Source organism: Protopterus annectens, chromosome 12.part0 (genome assembly GCF_019279795.1).
Source record: "Protopterus annectens isolate FY-2018-M chromosome 12.part0, PAN1.0, whole genome shotgun sequence".
In the NCBI taxonomy this organism is placed as follows: Eukaryota; Metazoa; Chordata; order Ceratodontiformes; family Protopteridae; genus Protopterus; species Protopterus annectens.
Window position 1 is genome coordinate 522,583,765 of NC_056746.1, and position 22,847 is coordinate 522,606,611.

Genomic DNA, 22,847 nt, shown 5'->3' on the forward strand with positions numbered 1-22,847 from the left:
GGCTTGAAACTGCACATCCTGGTGTGTCTTAATATAAATAATCACAAAGTCCCACAGTTGTGATGTTAGCTCAAGTGGACACAAAAGGTCCTGCAGTACTTAACAAAAAAGGGTAGAAATTTCCCTGCTATTCTGGCCAGCTCTTACTCTAGTCAGTATGAATACCACACTAGATCTCCCCTGAAAATTGGCCATGTTTAGTAGGACTAACCCAGCCAAAAATATATACAAGTAAACATTTAGAAAGTAAGAAAGGAAGAGAAAGATACCAAGAAGTGCACCTATAGTGTCGTACTACTAGGTCAAATTCCCACTTTTGGGTCTGATACAGGTGTATATGCACAGTTTTAACAGGGGACACAGACAGGGAATATGGGTGAGAATGCTGTTTTAAAGCATCCACTTAAGGGCAGATGTGCATGTACCTGGGGGCAGGATTATTAGTTTGCTCAATTGGTTATTTAATAATTCCATCATATTCTGACCAACCTAAACAATGAAGTCTAGGCAGGTAGAATAGTAATCTAAAAGCTGCATGTGCAAAACTTATCTGTAGGCCCTTAATGTGGACGGCAAGTGAAATAAAAAAAAAAATGCACCACTTCTTGGAGTAACTGTTGAGCTACATTCTGTTACAGCCCACCTATACAAGAGACACTGTACCCAGATGGGAAATTGGGAAATGAGTCCAAGCTTTCAATTCTTGTAACTTGTTTTAAAAGTTCAGAACATTCCCTATGTTAAAGGGGATGAACACAGGTTTTCACGTGGTCACATTAAAGGTAACCAGGAGGAGGAATGTGACTCCTCTGTGAAGCAGATGCGAGATATGGCAGGTGGGTAATGGAGGAAGGGGACTCCTCTGAGAAGCAGATACAAGATAATGGCAGGTGGGTAATGGCTTTGCATTAAAAGTTAAGTTTTATATAAATATGCATACATATTCATATGTTATACATTTATTTAAACATAATTAAAACAGTGTTGCATGCTTTTTCGGAATTCCTGATAGAGTGTCTTTTGCTTTATGGAACATTAAAACCGTTGGAGGCCCAGTGGGCTCTGTGGCGTTTGTGTGCTTTTCGAAGACTGATAATGACACAAAGCTGTGACTGCATCTCTCAATATAAAAGCACAAAATGTCCATGTGTACTTAGTGTTTTTTGACTAATTTCTCTTCTTTTATAAACTATATATAGCCTTGTGTGTTGTAATTCTAAGATAAGCTATATACTTCTTGTGATGACCATGCCCTGGCCCAGTAATCAAGGAGCCTCAATCCTCACCAATAACACCAGACAGGGGTCTCATATAGGAGGAAAGGATAAATACACACAGTAAAGTGCAATTTCCCTTAAGAGCACACAGAGATCAGTCAGTCCACGGCTGGTGGCTCCCTTGCTCTCCAGGTCCCCAATAAGACTCCCCACTGGCACAGCTATAGGGTCCAGATCGCAGCCTAGCTGGGCAAGCTAAAACCTCCAGCACTCTGTCCAACCACTGCTTCATGTCCTTGCCCAAGTAGCTGACACACACGCACTTTGAGATAAGAGTTTATACAACCACATATACACTTCTGGGGAAGGCTGGCACAGGTTCTCCAGCTGTGCCCCTATTACCCAGACTATGTGGTAGTACCACTTGCCACCATCCAGCTAATATTTATCAGCTACTCAAAGGCCCTTAAAAGGGTGTCCAATTATTACTGTACAATATTAACCAATTGGTGTGACTAAAGGCTTATTTGGAGTGACTTGTACAGTAATCACTATAAATATGCAATGTACTCTACAGCTTAACTTACCTCTACACAAAACAGCCACAGTTGAAAGATTTTAAAATATTTAATAAATAATACAAACGCAAGACAATACTTCTTACTACACAGTGCTAGTCAAGAGTTCAGAGATAACAGAGAGTTCAGAGATCACAAAATAATTCAGTACTGATATCACATAAAAACACTCAGTCTAATCTTTCTAATTCCTAGCTATTTCTAAAAGAAAATACAAGTCTAAGATAACTTACATAAGAAAACAGGCAGAGTGCTGAGGAGTTGGATGGTCAAGGCAAAAATTCTTAATCCTCTGTTTGTTTAAACTGAAATTGCAGTTCTGATTTACATTACATCATTCTTCACACTTCCCTGGGTTCCAAGGCTAACAAACTGCATTTACATTCTTAATATCTCCCTTTTGTTATATTGCAGCTGGTCAGAAGCAGAGCAATAAAAATACATTTGCATGTTTAAATCTATCAATTTAACTCTTGGTTAAAACAATAGGAAGAATTTCTTCATCTAGACCCTTCGGCACCACCGTCTACATCAAAGGGTCACCACATGCTTTACTTTGGTCAGCAGAGTGTACTGTTGTCACATTTATTTCCAGTTCTACATGCAACAGTATTTCTTTATATTTAAGACAACAAGCCTGTAGTTTATATTCATATTTACAAATGACAGAATTATCCGCAAAATTATATCTGGCTAGGCTGGCAGCCTTCACACTTCTTATCCTTAAATTATATATTGATTCTCTGCTGTAAAACTACCTTACCTTCTGCACTGGTCAAAAGAGCATGACAAAAGAAAAACTGATTTACTTTTCCATTCTTGCATAGGGGAATGACTGGATTAAGGCCATTAGCTTGATATAAAAAGAAAGCAAATAAATGAAAAACATTGATTATAAAGATTTTGTCAAGCAAATAAATGTATGTTTAGTAGCAACCCTGTGTCTGGTTCTCATGTCTCCATGGAGACAATCCGATACACAGAAATGGCAAGGATATAATGTTTTCTGAAAACATTCAAGTATTTGCCCAGCTGGGAGAGCTATAAAGATGAGACAAAACCAGACAGCCCTTAGTAGAAGCACAGGCTGTATTATATGTCTTAGCATGCATAACCTTTCTTTTAGGTTAACTCTAGTCTGTCAGTGTGGCTGTCAGTTTAGGACACTTGTTCCTACTATGAGGGTAAAACTTCAATATCTGAAGATGTATATAGTTTAGTGTGTTAGTTTTAAGTTAATAGGTTTTAGGGGGTACTGGGGGTGTTTTTTGTTTGAGGGCTTTCAATAAAACAAAAGTTTTGTAAGATATGACTTAAGCTCAGATGGATACAACAAGAAACTGTATAAAAGACCAACAGTACATACATGTCACCAAAATCTGGAACTAGACATCTAACAAAAAGCTGTTGCACACAAAAGGTGGGAATAACTTTTTAACACAGTGATATTTTCTGTAAAACGTTAATGGTCTCACAAATACAAAAAGAAAGTAGTGAACTATATTAAAAATGTGGAGAGCAAAACATGAATTTGATATAGAAAGGTTTTCGGGATGGTTATTCAAAGGGATGCTTAAGAAAAAGGAAAAGAGTAATAACATTAACTGCAAGAGGAGCTCCAATACTGATAGAAAAGGATAAAAAAAATAATAATGGTAGATTTGTAGGACTAAAGGGCTACTGGCAAGGGAGGAGGATTGCAGTGGGATGTATTTATGTTCCACCTAACACTGCTATAACAGCTTAAGAAAATTCTGAGAGAAATAATCAGCTTACAGCAAGGAATATTAATTTATAGGTAGGGAATGGAACTTTATTTGAAGCAGTGAAGATGTGCCTGGGGGCTCAAAAGGGAAAACAACAAAAGAGGGTAGTTTCTGAAGAAAATTTCTGAAAATATTTGGTATGGAAGATGTGAATTCAGTACTAGAAGTTCAGAGTGAATTTATGTATTATTCCCAAAGACATAAAACTCTGGAAGGTTTTATTTAACAGTATTCTAAGAGGAGGAAACAACCTGGAAGAAACCAGTGGTAGTTGTAATACCTAAAAAGGGTAAGGCCCATCAGATCCAGTTTCATTATAGGCCCATTTCAATACTACACCATGACTATAAGTGTTTATGTCTATAATAGCAAAAGTGATGCCAAATTTGATAGAAATGATCAATGTGATTTTGTGGAGGGAAGGCAAACATTTGACATAGATGATCCCAAGGGAAGCAGAATGTAAGAAAATACAACTGTTTGTGGTGGTTCTTGATGCAGAGAAAACGTTTGACAGAGTAAGCTGGGGCTTTATGAGCAGGGCAATGGAAGCAATTGCATTCCTTGATAAAATTATAAGGTTGATTAGGAGGATACCCTACTCCTCCCCATATCGCCTCACAATCACTCTATTTTTAATTATACTTGCACATCTAACATCCCTCAATACACCTAATCTACACCCTAGGACCTCACCAGTCACAGATGTACACTCCCCCACAATAACCTCCTATTCTAATATTTCCTCCTACCTTTTCCAATCCAACCCACTCGTATTTGAAACTAAAAATTATCACCAATAACTATTACACCCTCTCCTTGCCTCCAATCAAAACTCACCAACACAACACGTAAACGAACCACAGTAATACCTCCCATCCCGAATCTCTCTCTCGCAATGTGGAGATATTCACCCCAACCCAGGGCCCAATCCTTCCACCCCCAGCCTCACCCACTCCCATAGATCAATAACCTTTACCACTATCAACCTACAAAGTATTAGAAACAAGATTCCTGAATTCCATGCCTGGATATCCCATACCAAACCAGATATACTCGCAACAGAAAACTGGCTAAAACCATATATTAAAGGACACTGAATTCCTTCCACCTGGATACTCTTGCCTTAGAGTAGACAGACCATGTAAAAAAGGAGGAGGCATAGCCCTACTCTTCTCACAGCTTCTCCATTACCTCCTATCCATCTCCTATTCCTCAATTCTCAAATGCAGAAATATTAATCGCTTTTCTAAAACTTAATACTAACAAAAGTATATGCATAACAATGTTATATCTACCCCCAAGTAACAATATCCCCTTCTTGAAGAAATCTTAGCCTGGATCTCAACTGGAATTAACAACGAAACAGTCATACTGGGAGATGTAAATATTAAATTGGCCCAACCAACCAGAAAGTTCCACACCCACAAGTATCAACCTCTGTAACTTTACCCAATTAATCACTAAAGTAACTAGACCAGCCAAAAACAACACTGGTGGCTCAGACTGGATCCTTGTTTCAGACACCAATAAATTCTCTGTAACAGGCACCCTTCCCTGCAATATCAGTGACCCTAACCAGCCTATGCCATACGTAAAACCTCCCAACTACCTAACAAACATTACTACATAATGTGGAGAAACCACACCAATTTCAATCCTAAGGCCTTTACCGACCATCTAAAATCTATTAACTGGAATATAATAAAGACCCTCCCACTAGATGAAGCAATTAAATACTTTAATTCAACCTTCCTAAAAATCCTAGACAGCCATGCCCCTCCCTATTGCAAGAGACTAAAATCAATACACACCCTCTGGCTTTCCAAAAATACCAAAACAGGCTATGCTCACTAGAGACAAAGCCTGGAAAAAATGGCAAAGAACTTCAAATCACCGACCACCAACTATACAGACAACTCCGTAACAAAGTAAAATGTCTCCTCATTAATTATGAAAAAAAAAAAGGAAAAAAAATCACTACTTTAAACTACAGGGAAATTTTAAACAAAACCAAAGACAATTCTGGAGCTCAATTTCCACACTATTAAACCCTGGCACCAGAAGTAACTCCTATCCAAATCCAGAAAAAACTCCATTAGAAAATTGCCACAATCTTCAACTCATACTTTGTAGAAACCATTGCTAAAACTTACTGCCTCCTTCCTACCTCCACCTTGTTAAACTAATTACCCCAATAGTAGCCATCCTGCAAACCCTCCCACTTCAACATTTTCTCTCTCTCCCATACCACTTCTATTATAACCAAGCTCCTTCTTAAATTAAAACCAGGAAGCAATGCCTCTGACAACCTACCTCCACAATAACTTAAAATATCAGATGCAGCCATGTCCTACCCTGTCAGCATACTCTTAAATAGATCAATTCAGGAATCTTAGATACCTACCACCTAGAAGAAAGCATACATCGTTCCCCTACACAAAGGCGGTAATAGCTCAGACACCTCTAATTTTCACCCCATCGCTAACCTTTCCCCCATTTCAAAAATCTTAGAAAAATGCATACACTACAAGCTCCAGCAACATCTACTAAATAATAATCTATCTCTCCATATTCGACATCATCGCCCACTCCCTACTTCTTTCCAAGCTCTCCACTCTGGGTATATCTCCACCTACTCTACTCTGGTTTTCTAATTACCTGGCCAACAGAAAACAATCCACTTGATGGTATGCATCTACCTCCCCATTCCTAGATACGCCCACAGGAGTTCCTCAAGGATCCATATTAGCCCCCCCCCCCCACTTTCCACTCTTGTGTTCCCAACAATTCTGTTATTCAATATGCAGACGACTCAGCTATAATCTGCACCTCTAAGACCATATCCAAACTAATTACATACACTCAACAAGCATTCTCCTCAACTGAAAACTGGATGACTAACAACCCTCTTGCACTCAATGCAAACAAGATTAAACCTTCTGTTTACTCCCAAAAAGACTACCACCATAAAACAAAACAGACTTCAAAATCTACTCACTTAAAACAGCCTTAGAAGTTCTTGTATACAAAGCTGTTAGGTGTCACCATTGATGAAGGCTTAACCTTCGACCAGCATATTCACATTAAAAAAACACCAAAACTAGGAACCTTTTACAGACACTAACACTTTCTTAGCCCCTCCACCAAACAAACCTTGGCCTCTACCTTCCCTCTTACAACCCTATTATATGGAACCTCCTTACTCAAACATTCGCACATCTCAAAAAAACAAAATGGAAACCTGTTATAACAAAATCGCGAGATTCGCAACAAATGCCACCTTCTCCTCCTCCCGCCACTGTTCCTCACTTCACATACTAAAATGGCTAGAATTACCACAGAACCTCATCTATCAGCAGCTTACCATAGCCCACAAAATAATCTACAAACCTCTCGAATGTCCAGCCCTGTCCTCAACTCTTACTCAATGCCACCCAAACAGACACCTGAGATCAAACAGAGACCCTACTACTAGTCCAAAAACCCACTCTGCCCACAGGTCAGGCTCTGTATTCCTTTTGTATTGCCAAACTCTGGAAATCACTCCCATCAGGACTTAGATCCACCAATGAGGTTATCTCCTTCAAAAATGGCCTCCATCTCTATCTTACTACCCACTGGCAATGCACCTGTTCCACACCCCATATAACCTGATCCTCCATCATTTCATGCAATTATCACTGTTACAGTTATGATCTCTAAATAATAAGCTGGATTAACCTGCTGTAGGGGACAATAGTTTTTACGCAATTTGCAACTGAATTGTATCTGTATGGATATCTATCCTGCTGTATATAACCATCTTCATTGTATAGATACGCTATATCAACTTACTGTAGTGGATAGTAGTTTTACTCTAATTTGTTGCCTAATTGTATATGTATAATGTCCATCTTATTGCATGTCACTTATGTCTTTCAGAGCTTTTCTCCCCAGGTTTCCACTGAAAACTGTCTCATTCTGGCCCAGTGGACACTCCTGGTACACAAATGCAAAATAAAAAATTAATTTTCACCAGCGATCCCTCCTATATTTAAGTGGGTGGTTTCCTCTCTGATAATTTCCACTTCAGCAGAGGAACCAGCCAGGGATGTCCTCTTTCTCCTTTATTTGCATTATATTTAGAACTGCATCCTACATGAACAAAGCAGGAGCTTGCAGCACCATTAGGTACCCCATTCAACCAAAGCCCAAGTACCAGCTTCATCCCGGCTGAGTGGAGGACAGCCACTTTGTACCACCAATAGGGGAAATTATAGACTCATCAACCTAACTAGCCTGATCTGCAAGGCCATGGAACGGATCATGGAACTCATTAAAAAGGACATTGTCAACCTCCAAACCTTCGATCCCAGAGTCTGGCTTCATCAAGGGGGAGGTCATGTCTGTTAAATTTGGTTGACTTTTTTGAGACAGTCACCAAAGTCACAGTCAAGATGGTGCACACCGCCTACCTTGACTTGGCCCAAAGCCTTTGACACTATTCCCCACTCGGGCATAATAGATGCTCTCTCTCAACTAGGCATCAGTCTGTATGTTACCAGATGGGTAGCTAACTGGCTCACTGATGGAACCCACCTAGTCAAAATATGGGAAGCCACCTCAAGCAGTAGACCCATAACGAGCGTATCCCAGGATTCGGACTTGGGACCTATGTTATTTGGGATATACTTTTCTGACGTGCAGGCCAAAACCAGTGGGCTATGGCTGACCAAGTTTGCAATTGACTGCAAGCTGGGTGCTGTCATCAGTTCCCCAGTGATGGGGACATCCTCCAAGAGGGTCTCACCCAAACAAATGACTGGTGCCAGAAACATGGCCTCATGCTGAATACCAAAAAACACATCATCCCCTTTGGGGAGAGTGACATCCCCACAAATCATCATATTGGTAATAACATTCTAAGCACCAATCAGTCATGAGGGATTTGGGCACCCAGGTTGATAGCAACCTGACTTTTGACCACAACGTTGCTTCTGTTGTACGCAAAGCTTTTTGCATGGCTCACCTCATAAGTAAGGGTATCTCATCTGGGTACAAGGAGGTCATAACATCCCTGTGTCCTTCCCTTAGAGGGTCAAATACTGAGTACAATGGCCCATTAAGCATGTACCTTGCAATGCACCTGCAATATCTAGAGAGACCACAGAAGTTCCTCACCAGGAGATTCCAGGGCTTCAAAAATCTACCATACACAGGCTAAAAGCCCCATCTCTCTACTCAGTTTCACACAGACTCCTCAGAGGTGATCTCCTTCTGGCATACAAGGCGATCTCTGATCCCGCCTTGATAGGACTGCTGCATATCTACAAGTCAAGCTCCACTAGAGTAACCTGCACACGCTGCCTCAACCTGGTCTGTGACATCAATAGGACTTGTTGGCAGGACATATCTATGTTCCAGAGACTCTCCTAACTGTGGAATAGACTCCTTCTACACGTCAAGCACAGTACATCTTTACCCCTTTTTAAGCGCAACCTGGATAACTGGATGGGAAACAGAAAATACATCCCTGGAATTCCACCAGTGTCTCTGATGGACAGGGGCATCAGGAGCTGACTTACCTAAATATGGCTAAACTCTTAGCTAGGCTTATAAGGGCCTCTGGGCCAATAGTGCAGTAACTTCCTATGAACCATTGGCAAAGAAATAACGGACTCAGAAATTCAAAGATATAGTTGATGTAGCAGTCAAGAAAAGATGGCCGAATTTGAAAATATTTTATACCTCATAAAACCAGAAAAGGGCACTTCAGTGTTGTGCAACATTTGAGACAGTTTCAGATCTTTTCAGGATAAAAAATTAATGAGGCTAAAACAAAGGCAATAGTGGTAAGTTATGTACCCACACAATAATTTTTTCAGCAATATCCTTATTTATGGGGACAAGATAAAATTAAGTATTTAGGAGTATGGATTAAAAAAAGTAATTCCAATGTGGCAGCTAAGGCCACGTGCAAAGAGACTAAACAAAAGATAATACAAAAACTGAGAAATTGGAAGCTCTGCTATATAGAACTGGATAGTAAGATGCAAACAGGTAAAATGATTTTAGTCCCTTTAGCCTTATACACAGGTCATATTTTTTTTATCAACCAGAGAAGCTGTGGATAGCAATTAAAGAGCTGAAGGATTTCATCTGGGAGAGGAAGATGGCAACAGTCAAGTGGGATAAGATGATTGTTCCAAAAGAACAAGGTGAAATGGGATTACCCAATTTGAAAGGGTATTTCAGAGCTACACATCAAGTCTCCTATACATAGCACAAGCAGAAACCTATAATTCAAAGTGGAAAGGGATGATGAAAAAACAGAGGGGGAGCTCAAGAAACATGGACAGAATGGGATTTTGGATGCAGATGTTGAAGGAGAATAATAATCATGCAGATTATATTCATAAATTAGCAGAAAGTATTCCAAGAATTAAGCCAACACAAGAATGGAAAAAGGAGATTCTGCTGACAGGGGTGACTGCTATTAGGAATGCAGACAAAAGACAAGAGGGGGCTGGAATTTACTGGAGAAAACTGGCAAAGGATTCAAGGTATTGGGAACAAATAACTGGACAGGGAGAGGTAACAGAATGGGAAGGTGCCAATAATTTATATGGACTGCAGATTAGAGATTGCCTTCCCTATCAATGATTGATATCAGAGTATACAAAGAGAAAGAAATATGGGAGTCTTAAATGAAAGAACAGCACTGGTGGAGTTTTTGGTAGAATCTAGAACAGAAGCAGCTGTTAAAAAAGGAATAATTAGTAGAGCATATAAACTATTGCATGAAAACAATAAGAATCAGAGGAGATTAGAAGGGATTGGGAAGTGAGACCACAAACAGTGGGGGATATGTGTTTGTCTCCCAAATATGCAATAAAATCTAGAAGATTTCGGATTTTTGCCTGGAAATGTTTAAATAGATATTTGTATAGCCCAAGTAGACTCCAGAGAATTTTTCCTCAGGTAGACAGCAAATGTTGGAGCTGTGATGGGGAAGAAAGAGGTAATTGGGCACATTTTCTGCGAGTGTGAGGAGTTGGCAGACTATAAAAATTCCCTGAAGATAACTCTATTAGAGATACTGAGCGAGGAAATTGGTGTAACTGGGGAAATGATTTTTCTGAGGTATGATAATTATGCTGGCTGCCAAAAAAGTAGTTTCTGAACATGGACATCAAAGTCTAAACTAACTGTATTAGAAGTAGTGAAGATAGCAACAGAGCTCAAACAACCGAAACTGGGATCTTTAGAAAAGGGTAGGAGCAAATTACATAGGAAAAAACGGGAATTGTGAAAACAACACATAGGGGAGGAGTGAGGTTTAAAAGAAGGCAGGATTTGAATGAGCTATATAATGTTAGACTAACAATGATTGCAAACATTATACGTCACTTACCTACTCAACTAAAATATCTTTTTTTTTTTTCATTTATATAAATCTATGGCTGCCTATGTCATAAGTGATAATTTAATAAAGATGTTTCCTGTTTTAAAAAAATATTGGTGGGAACTGTCCATCACTCCAAGGTTAGGAAACAGCAGCCTGATTGCAGAAGATAAGTGCATGCTGATTCTGTAGCTGATACCATCTCACTGCATTCTCCGATATGTATGCTGCACCAAGAAGAATGTAGTGGCTATCAAAAATAATAGCTACAGTACAATAATTCCAGACCATGAATGGTGTAGTCACCTATGCTGCCAGTGTCACAGTGGCTTCTTGGGCCCTCTCCTCAAGCAGGAAAGTCCAGTAATTGAGTGTTGCCTACCTCCATTCTTTGAGATGAGCTCAAAGAAAAATTGCTCCTAGTTTATGGTCACTCCAAGGGCTGAAATAATGGGAATACCCTTAGCAAGGATGTTACCAGATAATACCCACGAGGGTCAGTTATCAAGTGAGGAAACAGAGCCTTTTCTTAACAGGGTTTGGCCAAGGCCTATGTCTTGGCATATACTCTGGGTACTGAAGAAAGCCTGAAGAGCAACATTTTGGAATGGAAGTGATGCTCACCCAAAATTAATTAACCTTCTGTGGGCACCCCAGAGACCGATAGGCAAGAGGACAATGGTCATAGCCACCAATGCAGCATAAGTGCATGGAAAAAGAAGGGGCATCATCTCTACAGCCAGTTGCCCTGCCACGAGTATGACACCTGAAGAATCACCATCTGTAAGTGAATGTACTGAATGTACTAAATGCAGCTGAGAGATCCATGACAGGTTCATCAATTTCCTTCAGACAAAGGGAGACATGCAAGTATAACTCCCATTATTCAATGATAAAGTCCTTTTGGCAGTATAGTTAGGGTCTATCCCACGAGTTTTAAGACCATCTGATCTCTAGGTGCACATCTTTCAGCAGGACAACTTGTGTCACTCACTATCATCAAGTCCAAAACCCAATGATTCCAAGTGACGGCCCTCCAAGACCACACAAATTCTCAGAACTGCTCCTTTACAAACAGCTCCAGATTGTAACCAACACTGTTGTGATTGGACCAATGAAGTCATCTTGTCGGAAACTTAGATGGCACAGGAAGGCAAGATAATGTGATAATTTAAATCATCCTTCAGTATGCCTGGCGGCTTACTCTTCTTTTGGAGGTGGCTGTGCATGGAAGAGGAAGAAATGGGGTTTTACTGTTCCTTCATAATAGGCAAGGCTTTTTTTCTCTTTAAAACTTATTTACCATGTACTGAAAGGCCAGGCCAATAAGACTTCAGTCTTGAAAAGATAATCCAAAATTCTGTTTCAGAGCTCTTCCTTAAAAGAAAATGTCCACAACTATACTGTCTTGCATGGGTACATGCCTGAGCTTGGCCATACCATCAGTACCACAGAAAGTGCAGCAGGCTGTGTGGTAATCCACATGAAGTATTAAGTGCAGCAGGCTGTGTGGTAATCCACATGAAGTATTAAGAGTCTTGTCCATTTTCTACTTCAGGGAGGCAAGCTTTTTCAGAGACCTGGGCAACTATGAAGAATGAAAGCTGGATAACTAAAATGAGTGACTGATGATGCTAAGCCTAAAGTAGTGGAGCAGTACACATTTGTCATGCCTGCTCAAAGCTTTTCAGACTCTGTCCGACAGCAATTTGGCAAAATGCAGTGATCTCTGGGACTTGCACTGGTCCAAAAAGATATGGCTCAATGCTGCCTGGTGAGGGACCTTCTCCATTTAGCTAATGAAAACATCTGCTTTCTTAACAGCAACAGCAGACTGGGTGATTCCATGCTGCAACAATGTTGCCCTCAAACTGCAACAATTGTGAGGGCGGGGGGGGGAGTGAATCATGGCTCTTACTCATTCCCCAGATACACATTTACATGTTTTTGTTTTGAAACAATTTCTGGCAGAAAGAATGAAGCCTACTGGCCAGGCCATGGAGGACCCAATGATCTTCGGTGTTTTCTTTTTTCTCCAGAAAAAAATCATATGGCACAGTCACTGTGAAGATCAGACTCACTGTCATTAACTTTTTGTGCCATAAAGACCTCTGGAATCTCCAACTATTATCGTATTAAAGCTATTCATTATTTGTGGCACCACACTGCTAGTGTTTCTGTTATCTGAATCTCAAACTAGTCACAGCATTTTGAGTTTGCTTGGGGGGGGGGGGGGGGGGAGTCCAACAAACTACAGAAGTACCTTTTCATGTGGTGTCATGCGCCAGCATGTGTGATAGGGTGCTGGCAAGATACTGGACAGCAATGACGGTTCTCAAGAGCAGGCGGTCAGAAGCAGCATAGAAGTCTTAATCAGTCTTGATATTACCATCAGCACTTATTCCTGGCGAGCACTCTCTCTCCTGTGCCCATTACATAGCTCCAGCATCATCTAACTTGTGTTTGGCATCCTTGCCCTGAACTGTGAAGAAAATGTGCAGCCAACTATCTTCAACCACTGTTAAAACAAAAAAAAATCTGCTGAGTGTGGGTTGTATATGTATGGAGAGGATTGGGAAGTGGAATCCAAGTCTCAAGTACTCACAAATTTCTAAGCCAGGTGACTAAACAGACTGCACCCTGATAATCACACCAAATGGCAAGGTGTCATGGATTACTGACCGGGAGACTGGCAAAATCTACATTCTATTAGTTGAGAATACACATTTCCCAAGTCCTTACTCAGCTGTCAAATTACAGAACAGGCACAGGTTCATACAGAGCAAGCTCAACATCTGCAACGAAGTACAGATGTGTACACTTACCATAAATGTAGATGCTCGAGTGTATTCACTGTTGCAGTCATTACATTAGGGTAATCCTGCTGGCAGATTGCCCTCAGCCAGCCTGAATTCCAAAGTCTTTGGTCCTGCGTCAGCTGCTGTCGCCCCTTCCTGGACGTCAGGTGGTCAGGGGTATAAAAGCAGCAGCTGACGCCATTTTCTTCAGTTTTTCTTACCCCAGATGTCAGGTGCTCCCTAAAAGGGTAGCCAAATTATATATATATATATATATATATATATATATATATATATATATATATATATCAATAAATGCACCAATATAAATTTTACCTTCATCTATAAGCAAATACACCACATAAGTTGTATAAATCAGAGAAGGAAAGACAAGATCCATAGAAAAAAGGGGGATGGTGGGTGGGTAACCTGGACTGCAACAGTGAATACACTCGAACATCTACATTTATGGTAAGTGTACACAACTGTGCTATGTTCCTCATGTTTCACTGTTGCAGTCATTACATTTGGGTAGAGTCCCAAAGCTATGGTTGGGAGGCTGGAGCTAAACAGCAATAGGCGCGGCTATGAGGCCCTGCAGAACTGCAGTGGCAAAGCCTGCCCTGGATTTAGAGAGTAGAGTGGCAGATGATAATGCTTTGTAAAGGTAAGCACTGAACTCCAAGTAGCTGCCTCTAAAATGTCTCTGGTTGGTACTCCCCTGAGAAAGGCTGCTGAAGTGGCTGCAGCTCTGGTGGAATATGGCCTAATGCCCTTAGGCACTGGCTTGCCATGGTGAAAATAGCAAAAATGAATACAATGGCCTATCCACTTAGAAATAGTCTGCTTTGAGATGGCATTTCCTTGTGATCCTGCAACATATGCCACTAGTAATTGCTCTGTCTTCCTGAAAGCTTTGGTTCTGTCCAAGCAGAATCTAAGCAGTCTGTGTACATCCAAAGAATGCAGAATTCTCTCCCCCTTGTTCTGTGGATTTGGATAAAAAGTTGGCAGATGAATAGTTTGGTTAAGAGCCACACTGGACACCACTTTACGCATAAATGCTGGGTTTGTCCTCAGAGACACCCTGTCTGGATAAAAAATGATAAAAGGTTCCACAGCCATGAGCGCCTGTAGCTCTGAAACATGTCTTGCAGAAGTACTTGCTAGGAGCAGAGCCGTTTTCCAAGATAAAAACTTTATATCAGCAGTAGCAGCTGGCTCAAAAGGAGGCAGGGTGAGCTTTTCCAAGACATAGCCGAGGTCCCATGCAGGTATTGATGATCTCCTTGGAGGCCTTAAATTTTTGGCTCCTCTGAGGTACTGCTTTAATAAAGGATGAGAAAAAATTGGTGGCTCTGTATTGTAATGAGCTGAAATGGCAGAGGCATGAATTTTAATAGATGAAAAAGATAGGCCTTTGTCCAGCATCTCAGTTAAGTATTGCAGAATCTGAGGAATATTTGGTACAGCTGTATCAGTTCCTTGTGCCTGGTTCCAAGCACAGAATTTCTTCCATTTTCCAGCATAAGACTTTCTAGTACTAGGCCTTCTGGCTTCCAGAATGACATCCATCACAGCTTTACTGAGAGGTGTTTTTTGTATGACTACATTATCCGCCATGCTGCCAGGTTTAATGTCCTGAGTTGGCTGTGCAGGACCTGATTGTTTTGCTGGGACAGTAGATGAGGTATATGAGGTACGGTCCAAGCTGGGCATAGAGACAAGTTCCTTAGGATTGGATAACAGTACTGGCGGGGCCAGTCTGGGGCAATCAGTATCATCTTTGGCTTCTCCTGTCTGACCATTAGGAGTACCTTGGGGAGGAGAGGCACTGGAGGAAAGGCATGTTTTTCCAGCTGAAAAAAGGGCGTCCACTTTCCATGCCCATCTGTGATAAGTCCTTGTGCAGAATCTTTTTAGTTGGTAGTTGTGAGGGGAGGCAAATAGATCTATGTCCGGGCATCCCCATTTCCTTATCATGCTGAAGACTTGCGGATCCAGCTGCCACTCGTGGGGATCCATGAGGTTTCTGCTTAGTTAGTCTACCAGTGTATTTTCCTTTCCTGGCAAGAATTGTGCCTGCAGATGTACTTGGTAAGTCAAAGCTGTGTCCCACAATGTCATGGGTAGTCTGCAAAGGGGGTAAAAGAATGTGTACCCCCCCTTGCTTGTTTATATACCACATGACTGTGGTGTTGTCTGTCTTTCAGTAGTTGTCCCGGATGAAGTAGGTCCTTGAAGGCTGTCAGGGCATTTTGAACAGCTAGCATCTCTTTTTGATTGATATGTAGATGCATTTGGTTTGAGGACCATGTGCCCTGAATGCATCTTCCTGCCTTGTGGGCCCCCCAGGCATAATCTGATGCATCCGTTGTTAGTGTCTACCTGGCTGGGGGCAATGAGAATGGCTGTCCCTTGTTCTGGTGACAAGCCTTTGCCCACCATTGAAACTCCTGTTGCAGGCAGGGAATGAGAGTAATCATTGTTTCCAAGCTGTGGCATTGTTGAGTCCAAACACTTTTTAGGTACCACTTACATTTCCTCATATGCAGTCTTGCATATGGAATTAGTAGGATGCAGGATGCCATGAAGCCCAAAGCCTGCAGAATTTTTCTTGCAGATAACTTGGCCTTTGTTGCCAACATTTTGAAATAGGTAGTCAGTTGCCTTTGTCTGGCGTGAGATAAGCCATCTGGGCAGTTGTATTTAAGCTTGCACCCAGGAATGTTATCTCTTGTGAGGGTACTAGGTTTGATTTCTTTTTGTTGACTATGTACCTTAGGCATATTGGAAGTCTTTTCACAAATGCCAGATGTTGAAGAATGTCCTTGTTCTCTGCTTGAAATAGACAGTCGTCCAAGGATATATTTGTATTCCTTTTTGCCTACAGAATGCAATTACTGGTGCCAGGCACTTTGTAAAGACCCTGGGCACAGTAGATAAGCCAAAGGGTAGTGCAGAGAATTGGTAATGCATTGAACCAGCCTTGAATATGAGGTATCTTCTGCAAGATTGTCTGATTGGAACATGCAGGTATGCCTCTTTTAGGTCTAAAGTCACAAGCCAAGCATTCTTGCCCAGAATGGGCAGAAGCTGCTGCAAAGTCAACATTTTGAATTTTAGAATATCCAGGAATGTGTTCAGAATAGATAGGTCCAGTATTGGCCTCCAGGCCTCGTCCTTTCGGGGTACCAAGAACAGTCTTGAGTAAAATCCTTGCCCCTGCTCTTGCTCTGGTACTTGCTGAATGGCCCCCATGTCCATGAATGATGAGACTTGTTTTTGTGCCTCTGCCCATTGATTTTTTTGGCAGATCTGGCCAGCCGTTTTGCCTTTGGCAGAGTATGGAAATGGAATTTGTTGCCTTGTGACACTATATTTAGAACCCACTTGTCCTAGGTTATAATGTGCCAATTTTGAGCAAAAAGTGCTAATTTTCCTCCTAAGGGTGCAGCCAGAAGATAACTGCTTGGCGCAGGCAGGGGAAAGTCATTGGGACTGCTTTCTGTATGTTTGTGCTTTATCTTCTCCAGCTTTGGAGGTAGAAGCATCCCATTGTTTTGACCTATAAGAATCTTGCGCCTGGATCTGCCCCTTTGAGGTCTGACACAGGAAAGGACCAATTTTTTGTAGGCCAGTGTCTACTAAACCTAGGTGGCTGTACTTGTAAAAAAATCTTTAACAGTTTGCATAGATTTAGCTTTGTCTTCCAATTTCTTTAACACCTCTTCTGCCTTAACACCAAACAAATTATCATGCTGTAAAGGTGCATCTAGTAATTTAACATGATCAGACAGATTTTGTTCCTTTAACCAAGCATGCCTCCTAATTACAGAACCAGTGACTGTGGCCCTGCAGCAGGCCTCCAAAGAATCAAAACCACATTGCAAAGTATGCTTTCCAACTTGTTCAGCTGCATGCAATAAATCCTGCATTTCCTTGTTTTCAACACATTCAGAATTTAACATCATTTTCTGTTTAAGCAATCCCATGACATGTTGCTGATACTGGAGCATATGAAACTGACAGTTTAAGGCCCTTATAGCCAAAGTTGCAGATGTGTAAACCTTTTTTCCCCATCTATCCAGTGCCCTTGAATCTGTCAGAGGGGGTTGGGTTTTTTGCGGTCGAGGCCTGAACTCCCTTTGGACCCTGTGAAACAGTTTCTGGGTCAGCAGCAGGGTTTTTAAAAAGAAATGTGTGTGAGTCAGGAACCCTGTAATATCTGTCAGGCTTAACAGGAGCTGGAGGTAAGGAGTCAGGGGTCAAACTAGACTCCGAAAACACATCATCTACAATGTCTAACACAGGGGGAATGGCTGGAGGCCTGTGCTGTGGTAGTAAAAGGAAATCCCTGAGCCTCTTTTTAGATTCTGAAAAATCTTGGCTTTTCCAATGAAAATGCTCCCTCATGGTATGCAAGGTTTCCCCAAAGGAATAATCTTCAGGAGGAGATGCTGAAGGTATAGATTCTTCAGCATCAGAATCCTCATAGCAGGAGTAAAGAATATCCCTTATCAGAAGAGGAATCAGAAGAAATAGAAACCTGATCTGAAGATTCATAGTCAGTGTCTTGCCTAGGCCTCTTATCAGGAGGGGGATGGGAACCCCTGATCAAGGTAATTAGGTCTTCGGCCACTTTGATCATCTGTTTTTTGGGCATAGAGGCCTGTACACATGGCTCATGAGTTTGTTTCTTTGCTTTAGGAGATGCCTTAGTCTTTGCCTTTGAAGCTGAAGTCGTTTTAATGTAAAGATGTTGAGGTCTGAATACACCCTCAGAAGCCGGTACCTGCTCAGCGGCTCCGGACCCATCTAAGGGATTAGCGTCCGAGGCTCCAATACTTTGAGTATCCAGTGGCATGGCAGACTCCACATGGGAGTCGGTAGCGGCCTGCTACCGTAAGGTAGCGGGTGTCAGGGGCTGTGAAAGTGCCTCACTGAGAACCAGTGAACTGGTGAGTGGCTTAGGAGAAGCTTCGTCGCCGGTTTTGGGCCTCGGTTGTTTTCCTCTATCCTTTTCTTTGCGTTTTTTGTAAACTCCGGTAGTCGGATGGCTAATTAAACCGGCTACCGAAATACTTTAAAGCAAAATTATACCGACGCTTAATAGTGCGTGGATTAAATCTAGCACAAAACCGACAACCAGTAACGTTGTCATCAGGGCCTAGGCAAGGAATACACAGTAAGAATGAAAATCCTTAGGAGGTATTTGCTTTCCACAAGTAATGCAATTAACTTTTTCTGATGTCAGTCTGGAGCAAGAAAAAAAAAAAAAAAGTTTCCCAACGGGGTACTTAGCTTTATTGAAGACTTTGGTTCTGAAACTCAAAACACGAAAATTTCAGGAGTCGGCCGACCAGCACTTGCTAACTGCTTCTGCTTCGGGCACCGCACGGCAAGAAAGACTGAAGAAAATGGCATTGGCTGCTTCTTTTATACCCCTGACGACCTGACGTCAGGGAAGGGGTGACGGCAGCCGATGCAGGACCCAAGACTTTGGAATTCAGGCCAGCTGAGGGCAACCTGCCAGCAGGATTACCCTAATGTAATGACTGCAACAGTGAAACACGAAGAACATCTGGAAGGCCATTTTCCAAGTGAATACAGGGTAGGCCAAGGCCTGCTCTCTAAGCCTTGGTGTTTGTGCTAGCGCTCCAACTGTGAACTAAGGCTGCACATGGAATCCCCCCACCAAACACAAAGTAAGGAATGCTCAACTTTCACAATCCTGGTTATGAAGCTGGCAAGGAGTTCCACCCTATTATGACTGCTGGTGGCAACTTTGGTGTTGGTACTTATGGCAGTGTTTAATACAGTGTACATCCCCAAAGAAGTATACGTAATGCAGTTGTGGGTCTTGTCTACTATCCTGACTGCAACATACGCATTCTGGATTTGTTTATGAGCATCAAACATGACATTTTACAGACATGCATCCTGATCAAACTCCTCACTGCAAGTAGTGGAAAAGAACTGGTAGGTGTATGGGGTAGGTATACTTAGTGGCAACACCACAGCATGCACCATCACCACATCTGACTCCATCAATCAAGGAGTTTGCGGAGAAAAAAATGTTGAATCATGACTGCTGATAAAGGATGAACCCAGCATCAAGGAGGATCACAGATACTTCCAACATTTACTGCTGCACATGTACACACATCACTTTAAATTATAACGCTGGAACACAAAAATGCAGCAAATTATTGCAGTGTGCATGAACAAACCTTAGTATATATCAAAATGTAACCATCCCACACCCTGTTGTACTAGTAGGTGTGGCACTCCATTAGTCCACCAATAAGGAACAGCAGCTCTTAACAGCAGAGTCCAAAGCAGAGACTCAGAAAAAGTCAATTAACTTCTTGTGTTTATACACAATAAAATTATAAAATAAACAGAAGAAAACAATGAGAGGGTTAACTAGCAGATCAAGATTTCACTTGCAAACACTCCACTGTAACAGCTTCAAAACGATCACATATCAACTTTTTTCACGTAAACCAATGCTGTATGTAAAGGTGAATAGTACTTTTAATAACTCTGTAGAGTTGCCTGGTCATGAAATGGTTCTGTTATAATACACACTGCTTCAGTGAAATATCAAGTCATAGAGCCAATTTGCAAAGCATATTTATAACAAGTGTTTTCCACATTTATGAAAATGTAATACCAAATAAGCAATTTAATTGTATTCACAAAAAGAAATTATCAAAGCATTACGATGATTCACTAATCAGGTGATATCTGGTATCAACAGAAATTTTATCAAGAAACAGTTGCATTACATTTTAAATTATACAGCTAACATCTGATCCTGATTTCCAAATGGCAAGAACCCTTCCAAACCTCCTCAGCTTCAGGCTCCAATTTCACTCATACAATAATGCTTATCTAGTTTAGAACACAGATACAGGACAGGCATACACTGTTCTCAATGGATGGTTTACAAGAATGCTAGTTAGTGTTGTCTTACAAAGGAGTCTCTTTCAGGGTCAACAGACCTGAACACATGCTCAAACATTAAGCATCTCGTCAGTAGCTTTTCTTAGCTAAATTTAACTTGCATACAATACAATAAAACTGCATCAATTTTACACGACGGCAAGCTAAACATGAGAACACTTCAATATATCCATGAAAAAATTCACTGCCTAGTAAGCACACGGGTTGCATGGTCATGTTCTCCCCCCAAAGCATGAGCAGTGCTGCCTGTAGCAACACTGCACCTCAAATGTCTGACTCTCAGCAGTATCCCAGGGTCTCATCTTATACTGCTGGACTTGATTCCCACAAGCGTAACTCAACTTTGAGCAAGCGGTTTACTAAAGCAATCTTATGACAACTGAAGAATGAGACCAGTTAGAACTTGTGCAAACAGCTAAGTGAATTAAACACAAGAAGCAAAGATGGTTGCTAGGCAGAGCCTTCCTACATATACTGAACAGTACCATCACATGGACAGCTTTCCTGAGGGCAAAGATGCATTCCAGAAATGGAACGTTAAGTCAGAGATGTAGCTGCAAGAACCTATCTGCTGTAGTTATGTTGGTTATTTAGCAGGTTACAACAAATGTACGGGGGCCAGCTTAAGCCTGCCTGTTTCACACTAATACTTCAGAGCTGGCTAAAGCCTGAGTGAGTAACATGAATTAATCTGAGACACAAGTCACAAAAATTTTAAAGACCAACTTTACTTGAAAGTTACCAGAAAGGTACCCAAGTGACCACAAACTATAAAGATATTAGTAATAGTATCACATCCAGAACAGCATTTTTTCTGCACTCATGCTAGCCACAGGGCAGCACTACCCAGCCAGTGTAGTAAAGAAAGTTAAGGCTATGAGAGCTACCTTAATTTTATATTGCTGGGTTTGATTCCCACAAGCTTCACAAGCATAATCCGTAAATAAGAGCAAGTTATTATATCACGGTTCTTATGACAACTAAAAAATGCACATGTTCTAACAAGTCTCAGCCAGCTAACTGGACTGAAGTGAAGTTTATCCGTAATTACACAATGACTATCCATTAATATTCTAAAAAGAGCACGCCGATTGTCCAGCTCAACCAGTGTGCCAGTTGTCAGAGAATGTACCAAGAGAAAAAGGTCCAGTCAGTCGTTGATATGCTCTGTCAGCTTTTACTTTTATAGCGGTTTAAAAAAATAAATAAATCTGTAGTCCAGACATACGAGAGACGGTATGGAGAAAATAGGAGGAAAATTGGGTACATTATTTAAAATTAAAGACACTTACCTGATTTCCCTTGTAATTTCCTCTATTCAGTCTCTCTCCTAACTGCCCCAAACTTTTTTTTAAATAAAAAAAAAATAAAGAAAAACAGAACAGATATCTTCTTTTCTCCATTGCTTACTTTCCCCAAGCACTGATGTACCGGGTATGCATAGGAACGCATGTCCCAAACGCATGTGCAGTACATCAGCTAAAGCAACTAGGAGATGTTCAGTAGCAGGACAGCATGCCGCCGTTATACAAAGACATTATTTAAGAAAAGTAAGTATTTTTTCTTAAATAATGTCATTGTATAATGGCAATAACCCACAGATGGGTGTGGGCAATGCTGGATTTACCCACGGTTGCCTTTGGTCACTCGGGCTTCGCCCTCATGACCAAACCACACCAACCGTGGAAAAATCCAGCATTACCCACACCCATCCGTGGGTTATTGCTTAATGAGAAAATCATGGCAGGAAAGCCATAGGTTTAAAGGTGATCCTCCTCACAAAATATTTAGTTTAGGACTGGTCATTAAAAAGGCAGTCCCCAAGGCCTCTGCTGAAAAGGAGTTTTGACTAAAAAGTTGGACAAACCCCCTCTAAACAAAAGCAAAACAAATAAAACAAACATTTAAGGCAGTGAGAAGCCCTACAGTATGAGATACATGCCTAAAAGTGAGATGGCCTCTTACAAATTTCTACGTCATGTGGCTGGAAACACAGCATTTCAGTAGTCAGTGCACAGTTTGTTCTCAAAAAAACAAATAACTAGGGCTTACTACAACTGTACCCTCTTAATCACTTCACTAAAACTTCCTGCTTCCCACGTGTACCAGGCTGTATAAATGAGGAAGAA

The 22,847-nt window shown here is 41.2% G+C and overlaps 1 protein-coding gene across 1 annotated transcript in view; it reads right to left on the bottom strand.

The window, feature by feature from the left end:
- Positions 1–22,847, bottom strand: part of TOM1L2 (target of myb1 like 2 membrane trafficking protein) — a 927,227-nt gene that overhangs the window by 623,822 nt on the left and 280,558 nt on the right. The window lies entirely within an intron of this gene.